Source organism: Pipra filicauda, unplaced genomic scaffold, assembly GCF_003945595.2.
Source record: "Pipra filicauda isolate LSUMZ 115617 unplaced genomic scaffold, ASM394559v2 scaffold350_size761097_pilon, whole genome shotgun sequence".
Taxonomy (NCBI): domain Eukaryota; kingdom Metazoa; phylum Chordata; class Aves; order Passeriformes; family Pipridae; genus Pipra; species Pipra filicauda.
The window spans coordinates 42402-56419 of NW_024104477.1; the positions used below are offsets into that span (position 1 = coordinate 42402).

At 37.0% G+C, this 14018-nt stretch overlaps 1 long non-coding RNA gene across 1 annotated transcript in view; it reads left to right on the forward strand.

Annotated features, from left to right (window-relative positions):
* Nucleotides 1-5751: 5751 nt before the first annotated feature.
* LOC120323831 overlaps nt 5752-14018 on the forward strand; it is a 118848-nt gene continuing 110581 nt past the window's right edge. The window contains exons 1-2 of the long non-coding RNA XR_005564707.1: nt 5752-5802; nt 7980-8094. This is a non-coding gene — a long non-coding RNA (uncharacterized LOC120323831). The remainder of the gene's footprint in view (nt 5803-7979; nt 8095-14018) is intronic.

Sequence of the window (14018 nt, forward strand, 5' to 3'; positions counted from 1 at the left end):
ATCAACACGTTGGTCAGATTTTTGGGAGATCATGGAAAATAACTGAAATAATTACTGGGTTAATAATTACTGGACCTGTCAAGGTAAATCTTAAGAACTTCAGTTCATTAAGCCCATTTGTAGGAAGATTTTGGTATGGAAACACTGTCTTAAACTTAGTTACATAAGCCAGAGATTTGTCCCAATAACTGGTGTTTCATCTGGGGCCAAGGAGAAGAGGGGGTTTGACTCAAGGTTATAATTTATGGTTCTGGTTCCTGTGCGTGGTAGAAGCAGTATTTAAGGTAACTTGGGGACACTGATAGGGAGAAATAGCTGTACCAAGCTATGCTTTGTCAGCAGCTTTGAAAATGCCAGCAACACCAAAATTGCACCTATTTACCTTTTAGGTACCTAAGCATGGCATATAAAACTATCAAATCACACACATGTGCTTTGTAAAGCAATTCTCAGTATTCCTGTATAGGTCAGAGGCCTTCCTGAACACTGTGTCTTATACAGAAAGCCCTTATATGTCATTTGAAGACCTATCAATTTGAGTATCTGTGGCAATGCTGGCTGAGGCTGGTGGTGGTGGTGGAGTTCAGTAAAATGTGGAGTTAAGTCATCAAGTTATTGTCATAACTCCTAAGACAGTAAAATTTACAAGTCCTAATTCCTAAGATAGTAAAAGAATAAAAAGGAGAACAACATTACTAGACTTCTGTTCACATCAGAATAGAAAGCTTAATTAACTGAATGTTTTCTGTCATTTGCAAACATCATCATACAGACTTGTGCTCTATTGTGCATCTGTTTTGTCAGTGCCAAGGGAATACTCAGGGTTCAGCTGAGTATTTGGTCTTATGCAGCAATCTTCTATGTTACTTTTAATTAATAATAAAGGCAATCATTACAGAGTTCTTTCATCTTAAATTCTTTGACTTGCAGGCTAAGACATCCTGATTGACATCTCTGCCCTCTGCCTCTCTACTCTCTTTCCAGGCAGTGGGGAGGAGAGACACTTGCCAATGCCTGGAGCAGAGCGGACGGGAGAGGCTGAATTGCCAGGGTCTGTTCGCTGCTCTGCTGCTGACTCCTGCTTTTGGGTACTTGATCTCCAAAGTGGTCCCAGTCCACAGCCCCATTTGGATCTATAAACAAAATAATAAAAAAACCTGATATGCTGTTAAAAAAGTTCATTTTTGTAGGGAGAGCCAATCCTTGCTGCCTACAGCCTAGATATTGACTTTAAATACAGCCTCAAGCAAGAGAAATACTGTGCTCTCATAAATAACCGCAGGAAGCACTGACCCCAAAACATACCTCCACAACACAATCCTTCCCCTGTTTACTTTCTACCCTGGAGACCAGTACCTCAGTGTTGGCTTATACCAGCAAAAATTACTGCTTTCTATTGCTTTGTTTTCAGCTATTTTGTTCCTTTAAGTGAAGGTGACACCTGTTCCATGCCCCTCACTTCTTACTTTGCAAAACAAAGATGTACATGCAATGTTGTGCTGATGATCCTGGGCTATTTCATTACTGCTTATACACAGAGGCTGTGACAGCTGCAGTGCTGGAGTTAGGAGCTTTTACAGTAAAATTCTTCACATAAAGAGCCAAGTCAATGAGAGCAGAAAGAGCTGGATTTGTTTACCTCAAGGAAGCTTGCCCGCTCAGTGGCAACACCACCTTGGCTTTGTCTGTAATCTAATGCTTTCATTGATACTGAATTAACAGTATTAATTTTCTTACTGCAGACAAGGTCATAGTGATCAAGTGACTTAAATAGGTTTATAATCCTGGGTACACTGACTCTTCATGCTTAATTTTTATTCTAGGCAGTTTCTTCTAGACATCAAATACTCATGAAAAATCAATAGTCAAATTCTCCCTGTAGATGATTTGAGATTTTTAGGAATATAGATGAATCTGTTTGGTGTATTTTTAAGAAATTTGCTAAAAAAGTTACTGGGACATCAATTACTTCCCAGTTCACCACTTCTTGCATCAACTATTAGTATAGCTGTGGTTGAGGACAACATTTTAGTTTTAGGACCCAATAAAAATTTTAAAGAGTGAAAGAACTAGTAAAAAATGTGGGAGATACTAGCAGTGCAAAATCTTCACTGGCAATGTGAAATAAAGTTATATCTCTATTAACACAGAAACTCACCGTACTTGAGTGGACCTGCCATACTGGCTTACTTGTTGGGCCCATCGGTTGTTGAGAATGCCTACTAAAAGTGTCTGCAGCACAAATGGTTTGCATATATGGTTCCTTTCATGAACTTTTCCCTTTGAGTAATACTGATTAGAGACCTCATTCTGATAATTAAATCAGGCTTAAATATTTAAATTGATTTTCTCTTGCAGATAATCCAAACTATCCAGATATTCATTTAGTATGTGTGTTTTTACCTTTAACTTAATTACAGGCAAAAATTTATGTTCTGAAAAGTTAGAAAAGGGTGCAGTTCTTCCTGAAACATCCAAATCTTTTTCATGTATTATTTTACAAAAGTTATTATTGAGGGCCTGGACACATGAGCAATCTATCACAGGCCAAAATGAGGGCTATGTAAACTTGTTTCTGATGCTGTATATGTACAGATAAAACTACATCCTCATTTAACTTCTTGTAGCTGGTTTGTCTGCTGGAAGGAAGTGCATGAGAATCAGTGAGTGACTAGCAGAAAAGAACCTTCCCATCCATTTAAGTGAACTGATTGTCACTGCATTTCTTCCTCACTCTCTATTCATGATCTACAAAAAAAAAAGGGAAGAGCTAATGAAAAAAAAAGGCAGGAAAGAGTTAAAACACTGTTTTTGCTGTGCTGTAATTGGTTTAGCTGTATCATCTTTTATGGCTAACTTTTTATCACTGTGGTAGAAACATGAAGGTGGTTGCAAAGAAGAAACTGTTATTTCTGCATGGAAAAGGCACAAGAGTTCTAGGACAAGTGGGTAAATAAAGAATGGACATCATTAAATATATTGGCACAATGGAGAGTGCAATGGGAGAGAGCAAATACGCCGAATTACTGAAAGACTTGGAAACAAGAGAATGACTTTTGAATGTTATATACCTGAAAAAGGGGAGTCATGGTGTGAACACAAATGGAGTTGAACTTAAAACAGCTGGGACTGGGAAAATAGCACTGTGGAAACTGCAGTTTGAACTCTACGGAGATAAGTTAAAAGAGAGTCAGAGTTGTATACAGAAAGTTTTGAAAGTAAAAATGTGAATTTTAGATACATACTAAACACTTGGGTGGTCATGTTCTGGATGCCTGAGGGGAGTGGGTCTGGGATGTCAAAGCTGCTTGCACTCAGGTGGCAGGAAGGTCAATGACATTATCAGAAATGAGAGAGTATATAAAGTAGATGGAGTGTAAGAGGAAATATAAGTGCTTCTTATAAGACCAGACTTGATATATTGAGAGGTGCCAACAAGACTGTGTTTGTGAGACTGCTGAAATGCAAAATAGGAGAATTTAGAAAAGTAATTCTTCAAGTGGCCAACTATGAGGAATGCAGAAAGATAAGTATGAGGTGCCTTAGAGTAACATTTTGTGGTACCGTTTGAAGTCACACCCTCAGTCTTTGGGTTTTTCATCTCTGTCCAAGAGTCAAAATATTCTCGTGATGATGTCTCCATAGCCAAAACTAGTCACTGGACTAAATATGCATGAAAATCAAAGACTTTGCAGGTACTGTACACTAAGTATTGTGTAAACCATAAGGCTAATAATAAAAGATACATATTAGGACTCTTTTCCCCATTTATGTCACAAGCCCGAGAAACCTCAAAACTGCTCCCAAAAACCACAGGGCTTAACATTGCTGTGGTATTCAAAGAAAAAGATGCTTTGAAGAAATCACATAATTCTCCAAGATTTTGTGTCTTGAATCTTATTGAAATTAGTTAAATTCTAAATCTTAATTAATTGCTGTGGTATAGAGTGTGGTTTCTTTTTCTGAGGTTGCTGACATGTATTCTCTAGTAGTACATATTTTGTTTGCAATCGTTAAACTTCATTAGTTTGTCACAGATTTTGCCATTATACTGCAATACTCTGTCTACCTCTGCTCATAAAATGCATGAACCATTTGCTTATTCTTCTAAATGGTGGCGAATAGGGAAATTAAATGAGCTAACATATTCAACTTTAGTTAGGCCACTGAACTTCAAAAAGAGCCTCAACTAGTCTCAGTTGATTTGTTAGCTTAGATAAGGATTCAGTCATTAACTTCGTGAAAAATAATAATCTAAAGGCACAGAGGTGTGGGGTTTTTGTGTTTGTTTTTTGTTTGTTTGTTTTGTTTTGTTTTTGTTTTTTCTTCTTATGTTCTTAGTGCTAGTATTATAGTATCTAAGATGCTATGGATTCATACAGCATGTTCCTGTTATGCTTGAAACTGTAAGTCTGCTGATGGTCACTGCAGGTTGTTTCGTGAAGTGTAACCCAATGCTGTAGAAGGAGCCCACCCTAATAGAAAAGTGGTGGTCCTCGAGGTGGAAAAATGGGTGCGCTGTATTCTTTAGATCCTATTTCTGACCTTCTGGATGATGAGAATTGAAGTAGTGTTGCAGTGTTTTTCAGTACAACTTCTGTAAATTAATCTGGTGTTCAAAACTAAAGCACTTGTCCTGGTAAGCCACACTTTTCAAAATAGCATTTTGAAGCTGTTTTTGATGATTTTGCCTGGAGTGGAAGCAGAGATGTGTGCTGGTTTTGGCTGGGGTAGAGTTAATATTCTTTGCAGTGGCTGTGTTTTGGATTTGTACTGAACACAGGGTTGATAATATAGAGATGTTTTTGTGGTTGCTGCCTAGGGCTGACATGGAGCAAAGGCCTCTTCCCAATCTCACTGGTGGGGGTGTGAGCGAGTGGCTGTGTGGTACTTGTTTGCTGTCTGGGGTTCAATTACAGCAGGTGACAAACACCACACACCTTGAAAGCAAATTCACTGTGGAATATCTGGCATAATGAATACAAGAACCTAGCTAAAAAGAGCTTCACATTTTAAAGAAAAATATTTTTCCAAAATAAAATTTAACAATTCTTCCAAGCATGAGGAAACAACCAAGGAGTTAAAATCTGCATCATAATCTTTCTCCCCTCTAAATTCTGCCCATCTTCCCAAAGTGCAGTGCAAAACATTGATAGCTTAAAAATTGACTTGTGTCCTAACGAGAAACTGGGATGGAAGAGCACAATAATAGAGGGAAGAAAGTAGTGCCCCAGGTTTTATGAAGAACAACATGAAACTCCTGACAGTAAAGCTAAGAACTGGAAAAATTTTTTGAAGCAGAGGAAGCACCAGCGAGGAGATATGAAAAAGGTGGGGAATGCAGGTAGCAACTTTAGTTTGTATACCACCCAAATTGATACTTTCTTTGGATGCCTACTATTTTGGTTTTTCTTGGGCAAAAATAAGGTGGTGCAAGTCAGGCTTTTTCACATAGTAAAGGTCAGAAAAGATATATCAAATGTCATTCAGGATCCTCACTTGTCTTAAACCCAATTTTCATTGTTATCTTCTTCCAAAAGGTTTCCATGAACTTAACTGTATTTTCAACATCTTCAAAATATATTGAGTGGTGCTTTAATATGTAAAATTTAGGATGAAGGAATGAATAATTGCAGTGTAATAAATCTAGTTTTGTAAGTTCAAGCTTAGAGGATTTTATACATGCCAGTTGCTGTACTAGTACTAACTTTCAAAATAACTGTCATGTTATTTTAATTATCTCTCAGGTATCCTAGTGACAAAATAACTTCACTATCATGGATGAAAAAAAGCTCACCAGAGGTATTTAATATTTCTGTATTTATATGAGGTCTCCAGAGTTTTTCAGAGAGATGGATGTATGAGAAAGAAGAGGGAGACTCTTCATGAAAAGCACTATGTTGTCATTATCTGTGAAACTGACTGATCAAGTCTAGTCTCTGAAAATAGTGAGGTTTTATGTGTGGTGGTTTTTGTTTGTTGTTTTTGTGGTTTTCTGTAAATGTTTCCTATGATTTCTAAATTTTCTTAAAGATGTTATAGTTGTCCAAAATATCCCACAGCTAAGTAGTGCTGAATGTTTGCCTTGAAGCTGGAACAGAATATTTTCTATAGCCAAACCTCTTAAGAATGACAGAAAATATGCGGTAATTATATTCTAAAGACTGTACACTAAACTCAAACTTTGTCTCAGGCAATGCTAAGATCTGTCTATGTGTTATAAAGTGTTATCTAGCTTATTGCTTTTAATTGTTTCTGCAGCATGTGAATACAGAGTGTAATTAGATATCAGTCACATAATTTTTCAGTTGTTATTAAAAGGATATGTGTGAATGTGTTTGGTAATTCTGTAGTGTTTAATATCCAGATTTCATACTGTCATGGGAAGCGTCATGCTTTTGCTTCATAACCAGACAGTGTATGTTTTCAATAAAAACTTATTTAGGAAAGTACAACACATTCATCCTTGATATTTAAGCAAATTCACATTGCAGAATGATTAATTGCATTCAGCCTTTTCATCCACTTCTAATTTTTCAGGGGGCATAATTGGATGCAAATTGGCCAGTGTTAATCATTAGATACCACTAATTAAAAACAGAAGCTGTAGGTAATGGTATGATTATTGGTAGAAATAAATGAAGCAGATCAGGTAGCACTTTTCTTCAGGGACTCATGACTTGTGCCTGAGCCTCATTAAATTCCAACATGTGAAGGTGCCCTGCTGGTAGAGGCTGCAGGAGAGCTGTATTTATAAATAACTTAAAAGTAACATAGGAGGGCAATATCTGAAAAAGGAGGTGTGGAATATTCCTGTGGCTCAAGGACTTAGCAGTTTAATAAATAGGAACTTTAAAAAAGCAATTTAATTAGGTGGAAAATAGTTTTGCATAACAAAAAGCCAGTCGAAAGAGAAACTAAGGGCATTTATTTTCTGATAGCATTTTTGAAGCATATTGAAATGCCATATTCTGAAAATTCCATGGGTATTTTTTGAAACAATTAATTTCATACTTTGTCTTTTAAAACAAAATACTAAGGAGGCTTGCTGAAAAAAATGTGATCATTCATTCAAATTGATCACAGTGTTTTGTGCAGACATTCAAAGAAGGTAATTTCCTCATGAAGAATCGTCTGACTTAGTTTTTAAATTCCTTTTAAAATACACTGACAGCCAATGAACCCTTTTAGTCCAGTGATTTCTTTTTTTCCATCATAATAACCAAAGTTCATTAGTAATAAATATAAATAAATAACTCCTTTTAGGAGTTTATTTATCACATACAGTGATGGAAAGCACCATTTATATGATTCAAAATACTGAAGCCAAATAAAACATAGTAATAGCTGTACTGTACACTGTTCAGTCTTTTGGACAAAATTAGTGAATTGGGTTTTTTGTGGGGGAAAGAAAGCCATGAATTAAAACATTTAAATTTGACTATTCCTTCCAATTCCCCACTAATGGAATGTTCACCCGTGATGCAGGCAGTGATAAGGAGCTAGGATCCCTGTTTTCTGGATCATGCACGACTTGTACCCACCAGCTTTGCTCTGGCAATGCTACTCCAGATGAGGGAAGGGACGAGCATGACCTGACCATGGTCTTTTCCATCTGACAGCTGGAGTGAAGGACCTGCACAGCTGGCAGAGCCTGAGCTCTTTGGAGGCAGAGACTGATGAAGAGACTGTAGCGACCAGAACTCAGACCTAAGCTTACTGCTGTGCATACCACAATTTAACACATATGTACCCCATTTAATCTTTTTGATAATGGCTGCTATTTTATATACTTAGAATTGCAACTACTACTGTGGTATCAACATATTATCACCACTTATCCCTAAACATAAATGATGGCTTCAGCATAAAAATTATACTGAAATTAGATATTTTAAATTTGATTGTTACAGTTTTAATGTTATATTGTTTATTGCATACAGTGAGTTTGATATCAACAGAAATAACTTTTTTTTCAGGGTCCCATTCTTGGATCTAAAAGAAGTAATTAATATTGCAGGATGCTCATCAGATCTGAAAAAATACCGAGTTAGTGCCAGCTGTACCTAAAAAGATGCGCAAAAGAAGATAAATGTAAGTAGTTTCCAGGACTGTTATTAAATCAGAAAAGGATATTTTTACACTGCATAACTGCTGGATTCGCAAAATAGAGGCCATCAGAAATATAACTCTCTGCATACCACTATGTCTGTTCTCAAAACAGTGGGGTTGTTTCAAAGGAAAGTCCAATTAAGCTTGTTAGAATAATCTTGCTTCTAACACATGAAGATGTTCTGAAAAGAAAAGCATATGCTCAATGGGGCATTAATAGAATAATTGCAAAGCATATATGAATAGGTGTATCAAATGAGTGAGGGATAAGATACTTGCCTACTGCAATATTACAAATAAAGTACTCATTTCAAATTGCACCTTCCATCTGAATATTTCATGGTTACAGCATTATTGGTGCTTATCTTGAGAATGGTCTAGGAGTTACCACGAATCATAAGTAAGCACAAACCAAGAGTATAATTGTGAGGGGCTGTGTATAGGTAAGGTTTTAGCTGCATGGGGAGGGTATTCTGTTTTGGTCTCAGCTCTATGCAAGAGATGGACTGATTAAGGAAAGCTGAGAAGAAAAGAGCATTAAGAATAAGCAGAGATTGGGAAAAATATCACTGGCCTCAAAAGACTTAAAAAAGAAGAGGGAACAGGTGAAGGTCTTTAAGTCTTCAGGTGCTTACAGGGTTGTGGCAAAGAAACAGGAATTAGGAAACTGGTGAAGTAGTGGGTTTTCACTTCACAAGGATGATTAGATGATAGAAAACCCCTTTATCAAAGGAAGAGTTTAAATAGACTGTTCTCCTGCACTAGAGATCTTTGGGAGCAGGTTGCATCTTTAAGGGATGACACGTATAATCAAGCCTGTCTTAAGGTAAGAGACTAGATTAGGTCAGACTGTGATAGTGTGGCTATTAATAGACTTTATGACATCAGGAAATAGTTCAGAAAAATGACTGTACAACACAGAATATGTATGGAACATCTTAAATATGGCAACACAAATACACCTCTATGAACTAGGAAATTTAAAAATGGGGAAAGCCAAAAGTCATCAACATTCAGAATTTAGTTCAGTAATAATTCAGATGTAATAAGAGAACAGTGTCCACCTGCCAATAAAAAAAAGCCAGTCCTTGGAATAGATAAATGTTATTTCTAATTTGATTTTTGGAAGTCTACTTCAGACTTTTAAATAACTTCTCTATAAATACATACATTATTAATTAACATATAGAGTATAAAATTTTTACAAGTATGCTAACATTCTAAGCTCTGCACGGAGCAACCAACCAATATGACCCTAATTTACATTTATTAATATTTCCTGTTCATTCTTTCTATATAAATGCAAATAAGTGTACTGGTGTGGATGTCGCACTTGGGGATATGGGCTAATGGTGAAACATGGTGGTGCTGGGTTAATGGTTAGACTTGGTAATCTTAGAGGTCTTTTCCAAACTTAATGATTCTATGATTCCATGATAGTTAATCTTGCAAATGTATGAGCTACAAGGGGATTTTAATTGATTCCCACTACTGGGATATTTAACTAACACTTCTTTATACTAAATACACTACAACTTCAGAGCCTCATACTGTTGAAGTATCTTGGGGGTCCAGGCTATGGCTGTAAGCTTGTGGCAGCATGGGGTGTACAAATGGGGGCTTGTGTGAGATGGTGGTCTACCACCCCAATAAAAGCTGTTTCTGCTGCCTGAGCTTGCCACTTCTGGGGGTGTGTAGAAAGGTGTGTGTTAGGGAAGAGTGGCATCTTGTTAGTGTGCACTCTGCCTCCCTGTATTGGCCAGACTACATGGAAGGATGTCCGCCAGAGTTACCATTTTCAAAAATGTGTTTGGTTCGTTTGTGTCAAACTGTGGGGGGCACCTTGCTGGCAGATACCTCTGCTACTTATCCAGAGGTACTCTTGGCAGCTTCTGCTTTGTGTATTGCAGTTGCCTTTAGATGCTGTGGAATGAAGAGCTGACAAATACTTCTAACCAGACTGTGTGTGCTGTCTCATGTCAAAAAACATCTGACCCAGGCACAAGCAAATTTTCCTTTCCCTGACTCCACAAGTAGAAAGGAAATTGACTTCAGCTTTTGCTCTGAGACGAGTCCCAGCAATCAGGAGTGTGGTAGTAGTCCAGAGGATGGGTCCTCTGCCTACCTTAGCTTCTTGCAGTGGCATTGGCACAGAATCCATGAGGAGAAAGAGGCTGGGCTCTCATTCCAGGGTTGACCACTACAAGGGTCTATTCCCCATGTTTAACCATTCAAGACAACTATGTCAAGTGGCACTGGCATGACAGTATCTGCTCTAAACAATAATGGACACACCTTCCAACATTTTTTACCATCTCTCAGTACAGAGCAAGTGCCAGTGCAGATGCTGTGCAAACAGCTGTGATTTGATGTTCTTCTTTGCGCTAGGCTCCACCCAGCTATCCTTCACCCATACTGCTGTGTAAATGAGCAAATTAGAGATCTATTAGCCTGCCATAGTGAAAGGACATGTTAGAGCAATTAAAAACGTGTATAGCCTGATCTGGCCATGAGGCCTGCTAGTAGATTTTGCCTCTTTGTTCTTCCCAGCAAGTCTGTCAGTTAAACCCTGCCCATAGACAGACTTCTCTGTTTATGAAGAAAGTCAGTTTTCAGTTTAATTTTAATTCCGAGTAAAGACAGTAAGTAAAAACGCACTGTTGAAGTAAATACTGATCCGTTCTTCAACATGTAAACTCAATACTGTCAATGCAATGAAATGTTTTTGGTGTAAACAAAAGTCTTAGTGTGTTTTATGTCTGCATGGTCAGTGTAACAGCTGTCACTTTGCAGGCTAAAGTTTAGTCTAAAGCTAAACAGGCTAATGAGTCAATCCATCATTGATGGAAAGGCTTCCATTGGTTTAGTGAATAGCTTCATCAGCTGTCCTCATAGCAAATGTTCTGCACATTCAGAAAAGCAAAATAATGAGCACTGACAGCACTTCTTCGAACACATCTGGGCTGTTCCCATCGTGCAAAAAACTTATCAAGTGGGGAATGAAAATTTAGAATGCCTTTGAAACACTGCCAGTCTGCATGTATCAATCTGGGGAAAGCTTTTTCTTAGTGTTCGATTCTTAGAGAAGTCTAAAAAAAAAAAAAGTCAAGTAGTAATTCCTTTTGCTGTGAGATCATCAAAAAGGTGGACAGTCATGTGTTTGGTTTTCCAGGCAGAAACATGCGTAAATTCCATGCTGACTGTATGGCAAATTCATAAATCTATTTTACCTGCATTTGCTCTGGACTATATAGCTGTGCTGAATACAAGCCCTATCGAATGCTTTTGACTGTCACTCAAGGTGTGTTTCAGGTCTCTGTTGCTTCTATGACATACGACTGTCTCTAATAATAACAACAGAAAGGAATTAATTAATACTTATTTTTGTGCTAGTAATTTTATATTGTTTTTCTGTAACTGTGAAGAGCACTATTCTGGGTTTTATGCGTGATGACTAATATTCACTAAAGTTTATTTGTAGGTGGTTTTCTAGAATGGACTGCCAATTTCATGTGAGCTATGCCTTTACACTGAGTAAGATAGCATTCTCTTTCTCAGCTTGTCAGGAAGGTCAGCAGCTTGTATGATCTCGCGTGCTCAACGTCTCTGAATTTTTCTGTAGAAAACTGCAGTGGCAGTGTTGGTGTCATGAAACATTTAACACCACTTGGGTGTAATGCATGCCTTTATGCACCTAGTCATTCTTTCTTACGAATCATGAAGATGTGTTACAAGTGGCATTATCATAAAGGGCCTACCTTGTCTTACTGTGACCTAAGAGTTGACTCATGTTGTAGGTTCAGTGGCAGGTGTGATTGAATTCTTCATGCACTTAACAGAGTCTTTATTTTCATTTTGGGAATTGTTAAAAGAAGAATTCAGTTTTTTGAACTCATATCATTAGTGCTTCAATCACAGAATTTCAGACTTGTTCAGCCACAAGAGGGGACAGAAAGATGGTGCCAGTGTTTTATGCCAACAAAAACGTTTTCTTCTTCTCCTTTGTCCTCCCACTTCCATCAGTACTCTTCTTTATCACAGACTGCACCGAAAGGCTTTTTCTGACATTGAAATGGCTCAGGTCAAAGGACAGTGCAGGAGCAAAAGAGCTGTGGAAAAACACTAAAGCCCTGAAGTGACCAGAAGTTGAGATCCTGGTGTGTAAATCCTGCAGGTCCCACTTTCAGCTGGCTCTCTACATTATTCCTCTCTCCACCTAAACCAAGGAGAAGGAGAAAGAAGCAAGTAGGGTTCTTTCCCACAAAATTCTTGCTTTTCACATATTAGCAGTTGTATAACATGACTAGTGAATGTAAGTGTTGATGGAATTAAACCTGAAAGCATGTATTAAAAAAGGAATAAATGTGGAGCAAAAGAATGCAAGTGTCAAAATAGATCTTCAAGTAAATGCATCTAGCATTTCAATATTAATAGTCCACCAGGTAATTTGAACTGACTCAAAATGAGAGATTACTGATGATTAGGTTTAAATCATGTTAAGTTTAGAGGCTTGGATCTTTTGATAAGTTTTTTTTCTGCAAATGATAATCTCAATATTGCTCAATCTATAGCCCTTCCAATTTTGTGAGAATGTCTTGCTTTTGAAGTGTGAATAGTGGTGATTTCTTTGCTTTATCCACAGTAATTAAAACAGGGGTTGTTTGCCCTTCTGTAAGTATATCCCCTATTTTATCTTCCAGCAAATCTGTTTTACTGCAATAGCCTTGTAATTGGGAATTTGTGCTTATCTATCCCATGCCCTTCTTTCTTCTTCTTTGAAGATTGTAGTATTTCATGTTTGAGACTGTTTCAGTACATTGAAGTTTGTATCTATGGATAAAGATGAGGCTGAATTTTCCAGCTTTAAAAAAAGGAGCATTTTGAACTATAGTGAACACTCCAAACATTAAACTTACATCATTATTAAATACTCAATATATGCAGTCTTAATCAGCAGAAAGTGAATACCCCAGGTGTCCTGTTCTGATTTCCAGTAAATTGCTGTTTAAGCTCCAGTAGATTTCATACTTTAGACAGATACGATACTGAATAAAATATTTCATAAGATTAAGTGAATTTATTTCATTTACTTTTGTTTATTTCTTTAAACAAAACTCCCTTTCTTTTAGATGTCAGCAAAATTAAGTTAGCTGCATCTAATTTCAGACATGAACCAGCATGACCTATTTTCCATACAAATTTAATCCAGTGTAGTGTATATTATCCATGACTCAGAATAGCATAACAAAAAAAGCCATCAAAGATTTCCATTATGAATAAAATAGCTGCTAGATAAGATAAATATTCAAGACAGATGATAGCGGAAATTAAAATTTTATAATTGGCCTTCTACAATTAAATTCTAAATTGAGAAAGAGTTTCTTCCTGTTCTATCTATTCTTCATAGATACCATTTATTACATCTTTGTGTAACTTGTAGAGGGGAAAATTCATTAAAAGTATTGGTTTTTAAAAGGATTATTATGATGCAAATTGCCTCTTGTAAGTGTGTAGTGCACGATGCTGCTAAGAAAGAAGTTGATTAGAGGAAGAATGAACAGCACAGTGGATGACGAATGGGAGAAGATGCATTTTACTTGTAAAGAATGTTAGTTATAAACTGGCTACATGTTGGTGATCTATCTCATTTATTTTCAAGTAAAGACAATCAGCAACTCTGATAAAAAAAAAATCACTGTTCATGACAGCAAGCTCTTTTGCTGAATCCTTTCTTGTAGGGAGCATAGATTAATTAGTAATACCAAATAAACATTACATGACATGCCCTGTGTAGTCAAAAAGTCCCTTTGCTCTTTGGATGTTTAAAAAGGAAACAAAGAGGGAAACAAAAGCTCATGTTCGAAGAGGGATGCTAGTGTTTACACAAATCCTAAAGAGATGGTGCT